We start from the raw sequence: 18,646 nt of genomic DNA on the forward strand, positions 1-18,646 counted from the left end.
CAAGTGTGATATTGTATTCTTTTACTTTGGATTGGCAATGAATGCTCCAAGGATTAATTAAAAAAAAAATCCTCATCTTCAGCTCCAGCAGGACAAAGTTCACTTTGAGTGGAAGGAGTGAACAACAAAATGATGAAACTATTCTGGCAGCCTCCTATGGATATGAACAGTTCCCCTCCAGTGTACCAGCTGGAAAGGATAGATACATCTTTATTTAGTCACCTTGATGCTGAGAGAGGAACACGGTTGCCTGGTCATGGTAACTTCAAATTTCCTGGTTCAATCCTTACTGTCAACATGCGCTTGTAATTATTTTGTCATGTTAACAACAGTGCTATTTTTCATAACAATTGATATTACTTATATCTCTGATAATATTTCTTTTTTGCTAGGTATTTCCTAGAATTGATTAAAATGAATCTACCTTTGATGCCAGGAACTGCATTAATGCACAAAATATAAGATATCTCACAATACTGTGAATTCTTGTCAAACCTATGGCAGAGACAAAAAAAATCCCCCCTTTTTACGTTTTGTACCTTTTAGAATTTAAAGAGAATTTCCTTTGTTGCTTTTTAAAGCATGATCTCAAAACACATTATCAGACACTGACATTACCTACCTCAAATATTGGTCTCAAATTTGCTGTTGAAGAACTTGTGTAATATTCATGATACACAAAAACATAAAAGGTTCAGGAAATAACAGAGTAAATGAGGTTTGCAATTAGTTGCATTATACATGATATCTAAGCACTTTTACTGTTACCTCCACCAACCCTGATGATTTTATTTTGTCTTCCTGACCCCATTGTAATCAATCTTTATTACAGTTTTCTGGATTTATTTTCATTTTGTGTTGCAGCAGTTTGGAATGAAAAATAATGTTATGGCTGATAATTGTTATGGCTTTTGGTTAATTCTCATCCTGGGAGTTAAAAAGCGCAACACTGTCTGTTTTACAGCATCTTTAAAGTGAAAGAGCACAAGATGCTTCACTTATACATTATCAAATAAAACTTGACACTGAGGCACATTAGGATAGATGATCAGAAGCTTAATCAAAGAGATAAATTTTAAGAGTTAACTGAAGTTATTTGGAAAAGCTGAGAGAAGAAATTCCAGGACTAGAGACTGAGCAGTTCATTTCAAAATGGACCATTACATCTGTCTCAACTAGCAGCCTGGAATGGTAGCATATTCCAGAGTTATCACGACACTATTGCAGCTTGGGGCTTTCCATATGTGAGTTTAATTCCAGCACTGTTCTGCAAAGAGTCTCTGTACATCCTCCCTGTGAAACGCATGGGTTTTCCCCAGGTGCTCCAGTTTTCTCCCACAGTCCAAAGACCTACCGGGTATGTAATCGGTCATTGTAAATTGTCTCATTATTTTGTTAGGGCCAATCAGGCCTTTGGGGTTGCTGGGGTGGTGTGGCACAAAGGGTGGAAAGCGCTTACTCCACACTGCGTCATCAAGTAAAATAAAATAAAATAAAATTTGTTAGACTCTTAATTAATTCCCTTAGTTGGAATGCAGACTGGATAAGCATTCAAAAGCAGTGACTTTCTGGTTCACTGTGTTTCATTGCTTGTTACAAATAAATATAAATATAAATATAGATATTATTGTGAAGAAAGCCCAACAGCACCTCTACTTCCTCAGGAGTCTGCGGAGGTTTGACATGTCATCAAAATCTTTGGTAAACGTCCATTGATGTGTGGTGGAGAGAGTGCTGACTGGCATGGCAACACCAACACCTTTGAATGGAAAACCTTACAAAAGGTAGAGGATTCAGCCCAGTACTTCACGGGTAAAACCCTCCCAACTGTTGAGCACATCGACATGAAATGTTGCCGGAGAAAATCAATCATCAAAGATCCTCACCATCAAAACCATGATCTTTTCTCACTGCTGCCGTCAGGTAGAAGGTACAGGTGCCTCAGGACTTGCACCACCAGGTTCAAGAACAGTTGCTACCCCTCAACCATCAGGCCCTTGAACAAAAGGAGACAGCTACACTCATTTAAGGACTTCGTTACATTGTTATTTTACGTTCATTATTTTTTGCTATCTATTTACATCTGTGTCACGTGACCGGCAACAATGAATGCAGAATTGAATTGAGTCAGGTTTTATAAAACAATCAAACATTTATTAAACTCTGCTCAATATAAAAAAAAACAAACGAAAATCATAACCGGAAGTAAACTGTAAGCGGCCACTTAACAAACCGCCACTCAGTACTGGTTCCTAAAGCGATAAATGCGAAAACAGTTCTTAAAGTGGTAAATTCAAACACAGTTCTTAGAATGGTAAATTTGAAAGTCCAGGAGATTTACACAGTCAATTAGGAGAGACTTTCCTGAAGTAAAGAATTCCTCGAAGACACGACGTCACACCAGTCCCAGCCGGATCCTGCCTTGTCAGCAGGATTCACGACGACGGAAATAAAATGGTTGAAAGGCACTGACCTTTCCTTCTAGGTACTAGATCCTGCACAGCCTTTTCTGCTACTTTTAGCAGAGGCAGTCTCATGCAGATCACTCTTTCTTGAACAAATTCAATAATGGTCAATCCTTTCAACCGTCGAACGACTCTTTCAGGTTCCTGTCTTCACTCTCCAATACTACTGAAAAGATACATCAACAAACCTGGCAGAAATTGGTTGAACTGCCGGTCCAGCCCTTTTGTACCTTACAATAGAACATAAAACTCTGTTTTAAAACCAAAATTGCGTCATCAAGCAAGTACGCAGCAGAGCGGAGTCTCTGGCTAACGTTCTAACTGGAAAAAACCAACTGCGTCACCACAGGAGTCTCCCTTTATACCCGTGGTGAACATGTCATCACATGACCTCACATCATTGGGAAAATTACATCAGGTGACCTCCAAAAGACCATTACATCATCCTCATCAGATACTCAACTACATCACGGTCATAAGACAGTTACAAGAGGTATGTAACAATCTGTATTTGCAGTTTGTTTACAGTTAAAAGTTCCTAATATTTATGGTTTACGGTTAATGTTTGATAGATTTGCCAAGTATGCCTGCAGAAAACGAATCTCAGGGTTGTATGTGGTAACATGTATATACTCTGGTAATAACTGTTACTTTGAACTTTGAAGTCAGAATTGAAATAACATATCCACACTTGTATTTTCTCTTGTTTTACATTACTTATTCATTTACATATATTGTAATTTATAGTTTTTATGATTATACTGCTGCCATAGAATAGACATACGACAGTGATATTAAAACGGTTTTTGATTCTTACTGTACCTTTAGACCTGTTGCACTACACTTAGAGAACATAGTTGTTGGTTCTCCCAAATGAATGGCTAGGGACAGAGAGAATAGAAAGGCTGTTCCATTAGAATCATGAGTTCATCGTGACCAGGCATCCCCCTTGATCCCGACATGATATCCATGTCTCTAATGCAGGGCCATCCACATTTACAAAGCTTAGTCTCCAAAGCTTTTTCGGCTTCTGCACCCGAAATGCTCCATTCTGATTCTCTTTCTTATTGGTTCTGAACTGTTATGTGTCGATTTTGTTGGTTCTGTCTTTTCTGGTTAGCCTGTGCCCCTTCTCCATTGGATTTAGTCCAATGTTACAGGCAGGATCACATCATTCCTCTTCTCCCAAAGAAGAACTTCAGCCTCATCCCTCTTCTGTTGTTTTTCCCAGCATCAAGTCAGTTTAATTCAAACCAGTTCCAGTTGTCATTTGCTGGATTCGGGTTACATTTGTTCAAAGGTATCTCAAACCAGACACTCAGCTCAGTTTAAATCTGTTCACAGATTTCTCATCTTGTAGTCCATCAGACCATAAGATATAGGAGCAGAATTGGGCCATTTGGCCCATTAGGTTTGCTCCATCATTTCATTGTTGCTGATTTATAATCCCTCTCAGTCCCAATCTCCTGCCTCCTCCCTAAATCCCTTTATGCCCTGACAAATCAAGAATCTTTCTGTCATGGTCCCGTCTGGCAATTCCCCATCTTGCTATTACCTCCTTAATTGGGCCTTAATCCCCTCACCTGATTTCCAATCATTCCCAGTTCCACTAATTACAGCACACCGGGTTCCCATTAGCGAACATAGGATAAAACTCGGGCGACACAGCCATGCTTTGCTAGTTTGTTGGTTGACTCTAGTATGAGTAAACCTTGTTTCCTGATTCCTTGGGACTGTCAGTTCTAAGCTCCGCATTATTTCCTGGATACTCTACGTAAACCTTGTCTCTGTGTAAAGACTCTCCTGGATACTCGTTCCCCGTTTGCGGCGGTGCTAACGCCTCACGACTCTGCCTCCGTGCCTGTGTCCTGCAGTTGGGTTCGTCCTCAGCCTCGTCCTTGCAACAGAATGAACTGGCCAAGAATGAACCCAGTGGACACGGACCCTGTGCAACAGGCCCTCGCCAGCCAGGGCTACTTACTGAGCGCCCATGACAAACTGCTCAGAGAGGTCATGGAAAACCTTCATGTGCTGTCCACGAATGTGAGAAAGGTCAGTGAGCAGGTTGACTGGGTATCCGCTTCCCTTACTCTGTCCCTTCCAAGAGCCCCGACTGACCAAACCGTACAGCCTGGGATGGCTGCGCCCCTTGGATCGGCAACACAATCTCCTTGAGAGCCATATGCACCCAAACTGGAACCCTACGCTGGGGACCTAGGGAAGTGCCGAGCCTTCTTATTACAATGCTCTTTGGTCTTTGAGCAACAGCCACGTACGTACACCTCGGACAGATCAAAGATTGCATACAACATGGGGCTGTTACGAGGGGATGCCTTGGCATGGGCCACCATGATCCGGGACAACCAATCAAAGGTCTGTCTCTCCTTCCCCTTCTTCGTCTCCGAAATGAGGAAGGTCTTTGAACAGCCCATTCGTGGTAAGGGCGCCGCTAAGCGCCTGCTAACTCTCTGTCAGGGCCAGAATACCTCTAGAGCAGTTAAATGCCTCTCTGGAGACCCGGGCGCTGGACAGAAAACTGCTGGCTCAAGTTACCCACTGTACGCCACCCCTGACCTTGATTCTGTCCGGAAACCATCAAGGAGAGGTACGAGTTAATCTCATCCATTCTCCTCAAGCCCCTGTAGTTCTAGGATATCCCTGGCTGAACCACCAGAACCCCTACATCGACTGGTCTACCAGGAGGATAGCCAGCTGGAGCCCGTTTTGCCACGCCACCTGTCTGCAGTCGGCTCCGTCCCCTAGGGAGGCTACCGCGACCCTGTCTGTCTTGGAACCCCTCAACTTGTCCAGAGTCCCCACAGAATACCATGACCTGGGACAGGTATTCAGCAAACAATGTGCTCTTTCCCTGCCTCCACACCGCTCGTATGATTGCACTATCGACCTTCTCCCCAGGGCCTCGTTACCCACCAGTCATCTTTATAACTTATCCCGACCGGAGAGAGAGGCCAAGGAGAAATACATGGAGAAATAATCCCTCGCGGTGGGCATTATTTGACCTTCATCCTCCCCGTTGGGCGCCAGCTTCTTCTTTATAGAGAAGGATGGGTCGTTTCATCCCTGTATTGATTACTAAGGCCTAAACAATATAACAGTTAAAAATAAATACCCACTACCCCTTATTAACTCAGCATTTGAACCACTTCACGGAGCCACCATCTTCTCGAAGTTGGACCTTCTTAGCGCCTACCATCTAGTCAGGATGAGGGAAGGAGACGAGTGGAAGATGGCGTTTAATACATCTTTGAGCCATTTTGAATACTTCATCATGCCGTTTGGCCTCACCAATGCCCCTGCCGTTTTTCAAGCCCTAATCAATGATGTACTGAGGGACTTTATTAACTACTTCGTGTTCATCTACCTAGATGATATCTTAATATTTTCTAGCGGCCCCTAGAAGCACATTCACCATGTCCGTCTAGTCCTCCAGAGACTGTGGGAGAACAAGTTATTTGTGAAGGCGGAGAAATATGAGTTCCACGTCCCTTCGATCAACTTCCTGGGCTACATCATCGAGAACGGGCAGGTGAGGGCAGATCCCGAGAAGATCCGGGCAGTGGAAGAATGGCCCAGACCCACGACCCGCAAGCAACTTCGGCGGCTTTTGGGATTTGCAAACTTTTATTGCCGATTTATCAGGGATTACAGTGGGTTGGTGGTGCCCCTTACCCGACTTACCTCGCCTACCACACCTTCTTGTTGGGACTCCGAGGCTGATTCGGCATTCACTGACCTGAAGAGGCAGTTCACAACCGCTCCCATCCTGATCCAACCGGACCCCTCCCCTCAATTCATTGTTGAGGTTGACGCCTCCAACTCCGGGGTAGGAGCAGTCCTGTCCTAATGATCAAGTCCAGACGAAAAGCTTCATCCCTATGCCTTCTTTTCTCGCTGACTGTCCGCCGCCGAGCGGAACTACGACGTGGGGAATCAGGAACTACTAGTGGTCAAGCTAGCATTGGAGGAGTGGAGGCACTGGCTGGAGGGGGCAGAACACCCGTTTATTGCTTGGACTGATCATAAGAACCTGGGATATATTCAGACCGCCAAACATTTGAACTCCCGCCAGGCCCATTGGGCATTATTTTTTTGGATGGTTCAAGTTTTCCCTCGCATACCGTCCAGGGTCCAAGAATGGGAAGTCAGATGCGCTCTCCCACCAATACAACTCCAAGGAGGACATTTCCAGCCCAGAGACTATCCTCCCACTATCCTGCGTGGTGGCAACCCTCACTTGGGAGATTGAGTCCATAGTAAAGGAAGCCCAGCGGGATGACCCTGACCCTGGCAATGGAGCCGCCGATCACCTTTTTGTGCCTGATTCCATCAGATCGCAGGCTCTCCGATGGGGGCACACATCTCGGTTCGCCTGTCACCCCGGGAGTGATCGGACCCTGGCTCTCCTGAAAAGACACTTTTGGTGGTCTTCCATGGAGCAGATACCCATTCTTATGTCTCTGCATATTCTGTCTGTGCCCATGGAAAAGCCTCCCATCGGCCACCTGCGGGATTACTTTGTCCCCTACCTGTCCCTAGTCATTCTTGGTCGCACATCGCCCTAGATTTCATCACCGGTCTACCCCTTCACACGGAAACACTACCGTACTCACCGTGGTAGACAGGTTCTCCAAAATGGTGCACTTTGTAGCCCTCCCTAAACTCCTTTCTGCTCAGGAAACTGCAGGCCTTCTCATCCACCATGTCTTCCGCCTCCACGGAATCCCCGCGGACATCGTCTCCGATCGAGGTCCCCAATTCATCTCGCAGGTATGGAAGGCCTTCTGTCAAGCCTTAGGTGCCTCGGTCAGCCTGTCATCCGGGTTTCACCCACAGACGAACGGGCAAACGGAACGGGTCAACCAGGACTTGGAGGCGACGCTATGTTGTGTAATGGCAAACAACTCATCAACCTGGAGCAACCACCTCCTGTGGGTTGAGTACTCCCACAACTCTCTGGTTAGTACTGGAAGGTCTCCCTCCGAGTGCTCCCTTGGGTACCAACCCCCGCTGTTCCCCGCACAAGAAAAGGAGATTGCGGTACTGTCTGTTTAGGCCCATATCGATAAGTGCCGCAAGGTTTGGGAGGACACACACACGGCCCTGCTCAGATCAGCCGATCACAATTGGAGGATTACCAATCGACACCGAACACCTGCGCCTGAGTATCAACCTGGGCAGAAGGTGTGGCTCTCATCCAAAGACTTCCCTCTCAAAATCGAGCCTAAGAAACTCACCCCTCGTTTCCTGGGACCTTTCAAGGTCGCAAGTATCATCAACCCTTCAGTAGTCCGACTTAAACTACCAAGATCTATGCACATCCACCCTACTTTTCATGTTTCAAAATTAAAACCATTTTCCGTCAGTCCATTGTGTTCTCCGACTGAAACCCTTCCACCTGCCTGTATCATCAACAACCATCCGGCATACACCGTCCAGCGGCTACTAGATGTTTGCCGTTGGGGCAGGGGTCTCCAGTAGCTGGTTGACTGGGAAGGGTATGGCCCAGAGGAGCGTTCCTGGGTACCCTGCTCCCTCATCCAGGACCCCTCCCTCATCTAAGACTTCCATCAGGACCATCCGGACAGGACTGGAGGTTCCTATGGGGGCGGGGGGGTGGGGTGGTGTACTGTCATAGTCCAGTCTGACAATTCCCCATCTTGCTATTACCTCCTTAATTGGGCTTTAATCCCCTCATCTGATTTCCAATCATTCTTAGTTCCACTAATTACAGCACACCTGGCTCCCATTAGCGAATATAGGATAAAACTCGGGCGGTACATCCATGCTTTGCCAGTTCGTTGGTTGACTCTAGTGTGAGTAAACCTTGTTTCCTGATTCCTTGGGACTGTCAGTTCTAAGCTCTGCATCATTTCCTGGATACTCTATGTAAACCTTGTCTCCATATAAAGACTCTCCTGGATACCGGTTCGCCGTTTGCGGCGGTGCTAACGCCTTACGACTGTGCCTCTGCACCTGTGTCCTGCACTTGGGTTCGGCCTCAGCCTCGTCCTTGCAACACTTTCAACCCCTGCCTTAAGTATACCCAATGACTTGGCTCCACTGCCAGCAGTGGCAATTAATTCCACAGATTGTCCTCTCTGGCTAAAGAAATTTCTCCTCATCTCCATTCTAAAAGTACGCCCCTCTTCTTGAAGGCTGCGTCCTCTGGTCTTAGACTCTCCCTCCAAAAGAAACATCCTCTTCATATCCATTCTATCAAGACCTTTAAACATCCAATAGCTTTTAATGAGGTTACCCTTCATTCTTCTGAATTCCAGTGAATACAGAGTTAGAGCCATCCATCGGTCTTCATATGACAAGCCTTTCAATCCAAGAATAATTTTCGTGAACCTCCTTTGAAACTTCTCTAATATCAACACATTCTTTCTTAGATAAGGGGTTCAAAACTGATCACAGAGCTCCAAGTGAGGCTCATCAGTGTTTTATAAAGTCCCAACATTCTTGCTTTTATACTTTAATCCTCTTGAAATGCATACTAACAGTGCATTTGCCTTCCTCACAATCAACTCAACCTGCAAATTAACCTTTAGGGAATCCTGCACAAGCCTTCCAAGTCCCTTTGCACCTCAGATTTTTAAATTTTCCCTCATTTAGAAAATAGACTACCTTTTTATTTCTTAGACCATAAGACCATAAGATATAGATGCAGAATTAGAACATTTGGCCTATCGAGTCTACTGTGTCATTTCATCATGGCTGACCCAACTTTCCTTGCAGCCCCAGGCTGCCCCCTTTGCCCGTATCCCTTCATGCCCTGACCGATCAAGTATCTATCAACCATTATGTTAAATATACAAAAGGACTTGGCCTCCACAGCTGCCTGCGGCAAAGAATTCCAAAGATTCACCACTCTTTTCGACCAAAGTGCATGCCTATGCACTTCCCAACTCTGTATTCCATCTGCCATTTCTTTCCCCATTTGCCTAACCTGTCCAAGTTTTTCTGTAACCTTTCTACTTCCTCAAATCTGCCTGCCCCCCCACCTACTGTCCACAAACTTTGCCACAAAGCCATCAATTCCATCATCGAAATCATTGACATATAGCATAAAAAGAAACGGTCCCAACTCAGACCACTAATCACTGGCACCAACCAGAAAAGGCTCCCTTTATTCCCACTCTTTGCCTCCAGCCAATCAGCCACTGCTTTATCCACGCTAGTATCTTTCCTGTAATACCGTGGGCTCTTAACTTGTTAAGCAGCCTCATGAGTGGCACCTTGTCAAAAGGCTTCTGAAAATCCAAGTACACAACATCCACCAATTCTCCTTTGTCTATCCTGCTTGTTATTTCTTCAAAGAATTCTAACAGAATTGTCAGGCAAGATATTCCCTTGAGGAAACCATGCTGACTCTTTTATCATGTGCCTCCAAGTACCCCAAAACCACATCCTTAATAACCAACTCCAATGTCGCTACGACCACTGAGGTCAGACTAACTAGCCTATAATTTCCTTTCTTCGGACTCTTCCTGCTTGAAGAGTGTGTTGTAGCATGGATGAAATCCCTGGAGAGACAGAGTTACTGGTAGATACAAAGCAGCTTCTTTATTCAACACAGCAAGGTACAGCAGGCATCATACCGACGAAGATGCTTTCGGTAGAAAGGTCTGCTAGCCCAATGTGGGCTCGATATCTATATGCTAAACACAAGGACAATCGCTACTTAAAAAGTTATAGACAATGCATAGACAATGCTTCCTTTTGAAGCTACATACAGAAAATCACACCTCCTAACTTCATCCTTTCCTTCCGATGCCAACATGTCTGGGTAGGTATCTACAGCCTTTAGGAATGCAAGTTAAATCCACAATATATTTATTGACATTTTACGTGCTAACATAGAAGACAATTAATATTTATAAAGTATAGATAATACTGTCTTTAAAACTACAGCATCTGGTCAAACTACAGCGCCAGAAGCATCTGGTATTCACACCTTTTTAGGAAGCACATTGTTGTGAACTCAATCCACAGTACTTTGTCAAATGGAAGTCTGGTGGCCAGAGTCATTTAAGTGTAAATGAATCATCTACCCAAAAACTCTAACAGAGTGGTGTGACGTATGCAATTTTCCATTCCTCCCGAGCCATGCTAGAATCAATTGATTCTAGAAAGATCATTACTAATCCCTCCTCAATTTCTTCAGCCACCACTTTCAGAACAGTGGAGTGTAAACTATCTAGTCCAATTTAAAATCTTTCATTTCCTCAAGAGCCTCTCCATAGTAATGGCAACTTCACACACTTCATGAGCCCTGACACCTGGAGCTTCTACAATTCTGCTAGTGTCTTCCAGAGTGAAAACGGATGCAAAATACTTATTCATTTTGTTCTCCATTTCCTTGTTCTCCATTAAATCATTATTTTCTAGTGGTCCAATATCTACTTTTGCCTCTGTTTTATCCTTTATATATCTGAAGAAACTTTTGGTATTCTCTTTAATACTATTGACTAGCTTATCTTTGTATTCCATCTTTTCCTTCATTATGACTTTTCAGTTGCCTTCTTTTGGTTTTTAAAAGCCTCCCAATCTTCTAACCTCCCACTAATTTTTGTTCTATTATATACCCTCTCTTTTGCTTTTATGTTGGCTTTGACTTCCCTTGTCAGCCATGTTTGCGTCATCCTGCCTTTAGAACACTGATTCTTTGGGATAAATCAATCCTGTGCCTTCTGAATTTCTCCCAAAACTTCCAACCATTATTGCTCTGCCATCATCCCTGCTAGTGTCCCCTTCCAACCAACGTTTGCCAGCTCCTCTTTCATGCCTCAGTAGTTCCCTTTACTCCACTCTAATACTGATACATCTGACTGTAGCTTCTCCTTCTCAAATTGCCAAGGGAATTCTATCATATTTTGATCACATCCCTCTAAGTGGTCCTTTATGTTAAGTTCTCTAACCAATTCCTGTTCATTGCAGAGCACCCAATCCAGAATAGCTGATCCTCTAGTGGGCTCAACCATGAACTACTCCATAAACCTTCTACAAGTTCACCCTCTTGGGATCTAGCACCAACTTAATTTTCCCAATCTTCCGGTGTATTGAAATCCCCCATGACTATTGCAAGATTGCCCTTTTGGTATGCAGTTTCTATCTCCTGTTGTAATTTGCAGACTACATCTTTACTATTGTTGGGAGCCTGTATATAAATGCCATTAGGGTCTTTTTAGGTTCCTTAGCTCTACCCACAGCAATTCAACACCTTCCAATCCAATGTCACCCCTTTCTAATGATTTAATTTAATTATTTTTTTTATCAACAGAGCTACATCACCTCCTCTGCCTACTTGCCTGTCCTTGCAATACAATCTGTATCCTTGGACATTATGCTCCTAGCTATAATCTTTTTAAGCTATGATTCAGTGATGCTCACTTCATACATGCCAATCTGTAACTGTGCTACAAGTTAATCTACCTTTCTCCATACACTGTGCACATTCAAATATAACACCTTCAGTTCTGTATTCATTCTTTCTGATTTTGTCTGCATTTCCATTGTAATTCATCCTGTTGACTGCAATTTTGCCCTATCAGCCTCTCCTTGCTAGGAGTCTCTCTACACACTGCCTCTGAATGTAAACCAGCTATCTCATTCTCAGCACTATCACTCCAGTTCCCATCCCCCTGCCAGGTTAGTTTAAACCCTCCTGAGCAGCTCTACCCAACCTGCCTGCAAGGATATTGGTCCCTCCTCGGGTTCAGGTGTAACCAGTCGCTTTTGTACAGGTCGTAACTTCCCCAGAAGAGATCCCAATGATCTATAAATCTGAACCTCTGCTCCCTGTACCAATTTTTCAGCCATGCATTCACCTGCCAAATCAGATTTCCCTCACTGGCACCTGGCACAGGCAGCAATCTAGAGGTTACTACCTTGGAGATCCTGTTTTTCAGCTTTCTATTTTGATCTCCTAAAATCTCTCTTCAAGACCTCCTCATCTTTTCTGTCTATGTCATTGGTACCACTATGTACCAAGGCTTCTGGTTGCTCACCCTCCCCCTTTAGAATGCCGTGGACCTGATCTGAGACATCCCTGAGCCTGGCACCAGGGAGGAGACATACCATCTGGGTGTCTGTATCACGCCCACAGAATCTCATCTCTGTTCCCCTGACTATGCAATCTCCAAGCATCACTCTTCACCACTCTGCTCTTCTGAGCTACAGCATCAGACTCAGTGTCAGAGACCCGGACATTACGGCTCCCCCAGGTAGGTCATCCCCCTCAGCAGTATCCTAAAGTGCTATACTTATTATTGAGGTGAACAGCAACAGGGGTACTCTGCACTGGCTGTGAATTTCCCTTCCTTCTCCTGACAGTTACCCAGTTACCTGTCTCCTGCTACCTAGGGGTGCCTACATCCCTGTAACTCCTATCTATCACCGCCCTATTCTACTGTCTGAGCCAAAGGCCATCGAGTTGCAGCTCTAGTACCTTAATACGTTCTGTGAGGATGTGGTTATCCAGTAGGCTGGAGGTCTCCCAGGATACCCACATCTCACACACTATACAAAACACTGCCCCTGAGCCATTCTCACTGCACTACTATGCCCTAACAGACGAAGAACTAGAAGAGGAACTTACCAGATACCTTACCTCGCCTAAGCCTGATCTCACTGAAGCCTAATGAGCCAAAGCCACTTCAAACACTGTATGAAGTTGAAGTATAAATTCAGTTTATTGCTATTCAACCGTAAACATGTACACTGCCAAACTAAACAACACAGTACATATACCTCACACACATACAACATAAAGTAATATTACCACAAATAATAAGCTGCACTTACGACACAAGTTAAAAAGTAAACAGTATAATGCTATTGGCACTTCATTGGTGATGAGACCTGAATGATGGCAGGGAATTCAGTAGATTTATGGCATGGGGGAAGAAGCTGTTTCCTATCCAAACAATTCTTGTCCTAATGTTATGGTACCTTCTACCTGATGGTGGGGGGAGGTAGAGGGGGTGTCAAAGACATTATTCAATGGATGGGAGGGATCATTGACCAGTCTAAGAGCCCTGTGTATGCAGTACTCCTGATAAATATCTAGTGGCTGGAAGAGAGCCCCTGATGATTCTCTCAGCAGTCCCCACAATCCTTTGCAGGGACTTGCAGTCAGATACCTTGCAATTCCCATACAAGATGGTGATACAGCCGGTCAGGACACTTGCTGGTGCTCCTGTAAGGATTGATGAAAATGGGAGAGGGGTGGTGGTGGAGAGTCTCACTTACATCAATCTCCTCAGGAACTGGAGGCACTGCAGTGTGATCATCCCACTATGTGTACTCCCTGAAACTTGGTGCTTGTAACTTTCTCCACAGTGGAGCCATATATGTGCAGTGAGCAGTGGTTCTAAGTCAAAGTAAACTTATTATCAAAGTACATATATGTCACTATATACAATGCTGAGATGTATTTTCTTGCAGGCATACTCAATAAATCCATAATAAAAAAAACATAATAGAATCAATGAAAAGCTGTACCAACTGGGCATTCAACCAATGTGAAAAAGTCAACAAACTGTGTAAATAAATAAATAAATAAAACAATCAATATCAAGAACATGATATCAAGAGTCCTTGAAAGTGAGTCCATAAGTTATGGGAGCACTTCAGTGATAGGGCAAGTGAAGTTATCCCCTTTGATTCAAGAGCCTGTTGGTTGAGGGGTAATAACTGTTACTGAACCTGGTGGTATGGGTCTTGAGGCTCTTGTACCTTCTTCCTGATGGCAGCAGTGAGAAGAGAGCATGTATTGGGTCCTACAACAGTGTTTCATGCAGATGTAATCAATATGGAGAGGGTTTAAGTGCGAAGGACTGGGCCATATCGATTACTTTTTGTAGGATTTTCAGTTCAAGGGCATTGGAGTTTCCATACCAGGCTGTGATACAGCCTGATATACAGTCTCCACCACACATCTATAGATGTTTGTCAAAGCTTTCGACTTCATGCTGAAACTTCACACACCCCAAAGGAAGAAGAGGTTCTGTCATGTTTGCTTTGCAATTGCACTTACATACTGGGCCCAGGACAGGTCCTCTAAAAAGATAACACCCGAGGAATTTAAAGTTGCTGACCTTCTCCACCTCAGTCTCAATTTTCAATCTCCCTTCTACATGCTGATTCATCACCACCTTTGATATGGCCTACAACATGGCATTGGAGCTGTACTTAGCCACACAGTCATAACTGTGAAGTGAGTAGAACAGGGGGCAAAATACACAGCTTTGCCTCTGCACCTTCCGAAAGTCCTCAATCATCTCTTTGGCCTTGTCCACGTTGAGACTCAAGTTGTTGTGCTCACACCATTCTACCAGCCATTCTAGCTCCTTTCTGTATCCCTTCTTGTCAACATTGTTTGGACTAGACCTAGCAGTGCAGTCATGCACCAGCAGTGTGAACAGCAGTGGGGTGAGCATGCAGACCTGGGGAAGTCCAGTACTCAGCATGATGGAGCTAGAGATGTTTCTAGAACAGACCAACCGTGACTTTTCTATCAAGAATTCCAGGATTCACTTACAGAGAGAGGTTATTTTGCAATGTGTATAGTTGACCTACCAGCTTCCCTGAGCATGTTCCAGCCCATGTTTTCAAAACAGTCCTATAACACCGAGGATGCTCCTTGTGGCCAGGTCTTTATCTCCCTTTGAACTGGTTTGACACATTTTGTTGGTATGCAGGAATAAGTATCACAAGTAAGTGGTCAGAAGTTCCAAGGTGGGGACGGGAACAGTTTTGTTTGCACCATGGATGTTAGTATAAACCAGGTCTAATGTGTTCTCACCTCTGGAAGTAGTGATACTATCACTGTGTCAATGTAATTTCAATATCCCCCTCTCACAACACATTCATTGAGTATCTACATAATTTCACATCTCTTTTAGTTTTAACAAGGTTCAGTTTGCTGCTTAAGAGATATAAAAACAAGAAGCTACTGAAATCTTGTAATGCTGCCATTATCAGAACACAATGCACAAATATAAGAAATAAGGGCTGGAGTAGGCCATCTGACCCATCAAGCCTGCTGAGCCATTTAATAAGATCATGGCTGATCTGGCCGTCGATTCAACTCCAGCTGCCTTTTCCCCATGACCCTACTATGTAAAAATACATCCAACTGTGTCTTAAATATATTAAAAACTGTAGCCTCTACAGTTCCTCTCTGCAGAGAATTCCACAGATTCACTTTTTTCTGGGAAGAACAGTTTCTCCTCATCTACTCTATGCCGTAAATCTGCTCCCCAAGACCCTAGTTCTAATCTTATCTACTGGTGGAAACAACATTTTTGCTACCACCTTATCTGTTCCTTCCATGATTTTATGCTTCTATATGATCCCCTCATTTTTCTGAATTCCAGCGACCGTAGTCCCAGGCAATTCAATTTCTCTTCATTAGCTAAGCCCTCATCTCTGGAATCAACTTAGTGAACATCCTCTCAACCACTTCTAAAGTCAATATGTCTTTTCTCAAGTAAGCAAACGAGAACTCTGCTTACTTTCTTACCAGCTTCACTAGTGCCCTATACAGTTGCTCCATGGCCTTACTGGTTGTAAATTCAATCCCTCTAGCAATTAAGGCCAACATTCCATTTGATTTCTCCATAACCTGCAGTTGTTATGTTCTGTAACTCCAAAACATAAATCTAATTGTGAGAAAAAGATGGAGCCGGGAATGCGAGTCTAACTTCAGTTTTTACTTTAAGCCAGGTGCTCACGTATCATATGGTAGTGTCATAACGTATGCAATTCATGGTTTTTGTATACAGTGCCTATAAAAAGTATTCACCCCCTTTGGAAATTTTCATGTTTTATCGTTTTACAACATTGAATCACAGTGGATTTAATTTGGCTTTTTTTTTGACACTGATCAACAGGAAAAGACTCTTTTGTGTCAAAGTGAAAACAGATCTCTACAAAGTGACCTAAATTAATTAGTGGGGGAGGGGGGAGGGAAAGTTCTGCTTGGTGCTAGAATCCCATTGGAGATGGCTGAAGTTACGAATAATTACGTGCTGGACACGAAGGCTAATGGGGTGACAGGTGAGGATAAGAGGAACCCTATCCTAGGTGTGGTGGCAGGAGGATAGGGTGAGGGCAGGTGTGCCATGAAATGGAAGAGATGCAGGTTAGAGCTGTATCGATGGTGGAGGAAGGGAAGCCTCTTTCTTTGAAGAAGGAGGACACCTCAGTCATTCTGGATTGAAAAGACTCATCTGAGAGCAGATGCGGCACAGACGGAGGAACTGAGAGAAGGAGGTGGCATTTTTACAGATGACAGGCTGGGAAGAGTCCAGCTAGCTGTGAGAGTCAGTGGGTTTATAAAAGATATCAATAGATAGACTATCTCCAAAGATAGAGACAGGGAAATCGAGAAATGGTGAGGATGAGTCAGAAATGGATCAAGTAAATTTGAAGGCAAGGTGGAAGGTGGAAACACAAGAAAATCTGCAGAGTAAGCAGAATAAAAAAGAGTAAACAGTTGATGTTTTGGCTTGAGACCCTTCATGAAGAAGTCCTGATGAAGGGTCTCGTCCCAAAACGTCAACTATTTACTCTTTCCCATGGATGCTGCCTGGCCTGCTGAGTTTCTCCAGCATTTTTTGTGTGTGTATTGCAAAGCTGATGAAGTCGACGAGCTTGGCATGATACAGGAAGCAGCACCAATGCAGTTGACAATGTAGCGGAGGAAACGTTGGGGAGTAATGTAGTGTAGGCTTGGAACATGGAGTGTTCCACGTAGCCAACATACGACTGAAATATTAAATACACATCACTCCTTCCTGCTTAGCTATGAACTCCAATGCAACAGAGAACTATATGCACAGCATACGATATAATACAACTATATTATAGACATCAATGGCATAATAAAGTTTAAGATGTCCCATTCAGACCTATAGGTTTCATTGCTGTAGAGAATTTCTTATTCTTGTGGGATAATATCTTTTCTGACAAGAAGGATCACTCTGCTTGGCAGGTGAGACTTCTGACTATAAAACAATATTGGGTTCTAGGGCCTCCTCCGTGATGGTTGTGGGAGTTGACTCTGGGACTTCAGGAAGTGGTTCTATAGCTGTGGTCACCTTTCTTATCTAGCGATAAACTTTGCTCTCCTCAACTGGTCAACGTGTCAACTCCAGATGACATGAGATGCAATCACCACTGTGTAGGAGAGTGATCCAGTTCTATCCTTAATCTTTAAGAGTATTCTCTTTTCATCACATCTGTAGTCCCTCGCCAGGGCTGCTTGTTCAGTAGTGAAACACCAAACCTCGTTGTTTGAGGGCCCCTCAATTTGTCTCAGCTATTTGTCCTGCATTCTCCTTCTGAGACTGGGCTTGAGAAGATTGAAGTGTGAACGTAAGAAGCAACCCAGGAACAGCATAATTGATGAGATGGTGGTTGTGAAGTGTGCTACAGTTTGATATGTAAGAAGGAATTTGGTAAGCTCTGATTCGGTGCTAGTGTAGTGAATTCTGCTAACACAACTTGCAGTGTATTCATTACACTCTGGACGAACCTTTCCGCCAAACCAGTCGTAGCAAGCTGGTACGGTGCAGATGTAATATGTCTTATTCCATTAATGTTCAGGAATGACTGAAACCATTCTGCAGCAACCTGTGGTCCATTGTCACTAACTAAGTGTTCTAGAACACCAGTCCTTGTGAAGAAGCTTCTCAACACATCAACAGTGTGTGAGGCTACAGAGGAGGCTATCGGAAACCCTTCTGGCCACATTGTAGCTGCATTCACTTTTACCAAGAAATTTGTGTCCATCAATTATCCAGCAAAATCTACATGAATCCTCTGGCAGGGCAATGCATGCCATTCCCACAGATGGAGAAGCATTGCTCTTGGCATTTTCTAGACATGTTGGCATCCTGAACAGAGGATGGCGAGCTGCTCAATTTGCTGATCTACCTTAGGCCACCAGACAAAGCTTTGAGCCAATACCTTCATTTTGGCCACGTCCACATAACTGGCATACAGCCCCTCCAACATTTCAGCTTTCAGCTTGAATAGTACAACAACTCTCAAGACAACCTTCGTCAAAAGCAAGTTCATCCGAACACTGGTAAAAATGGGGCATCTGGAGTTTCTGCTGCATATTCCAGCCATTCCAAGTGGCCATGAAG

The sequence above is a fragment of the Mobula hypostoma genome, chromosome 8, assembly GCF_963921235.1.
Source record: "Mobula hypostoma chromosome 8, sMobHyp1.1, whole genome shotgun sequence".
Classification (NCBI taxonomy): domain Eukaryota; kingdom Metazoa; phylum Chordata; class Chondrichthyes; order Myliobatiformes; family Myliobatidae; genus Mobula; species Mobula hypostoma.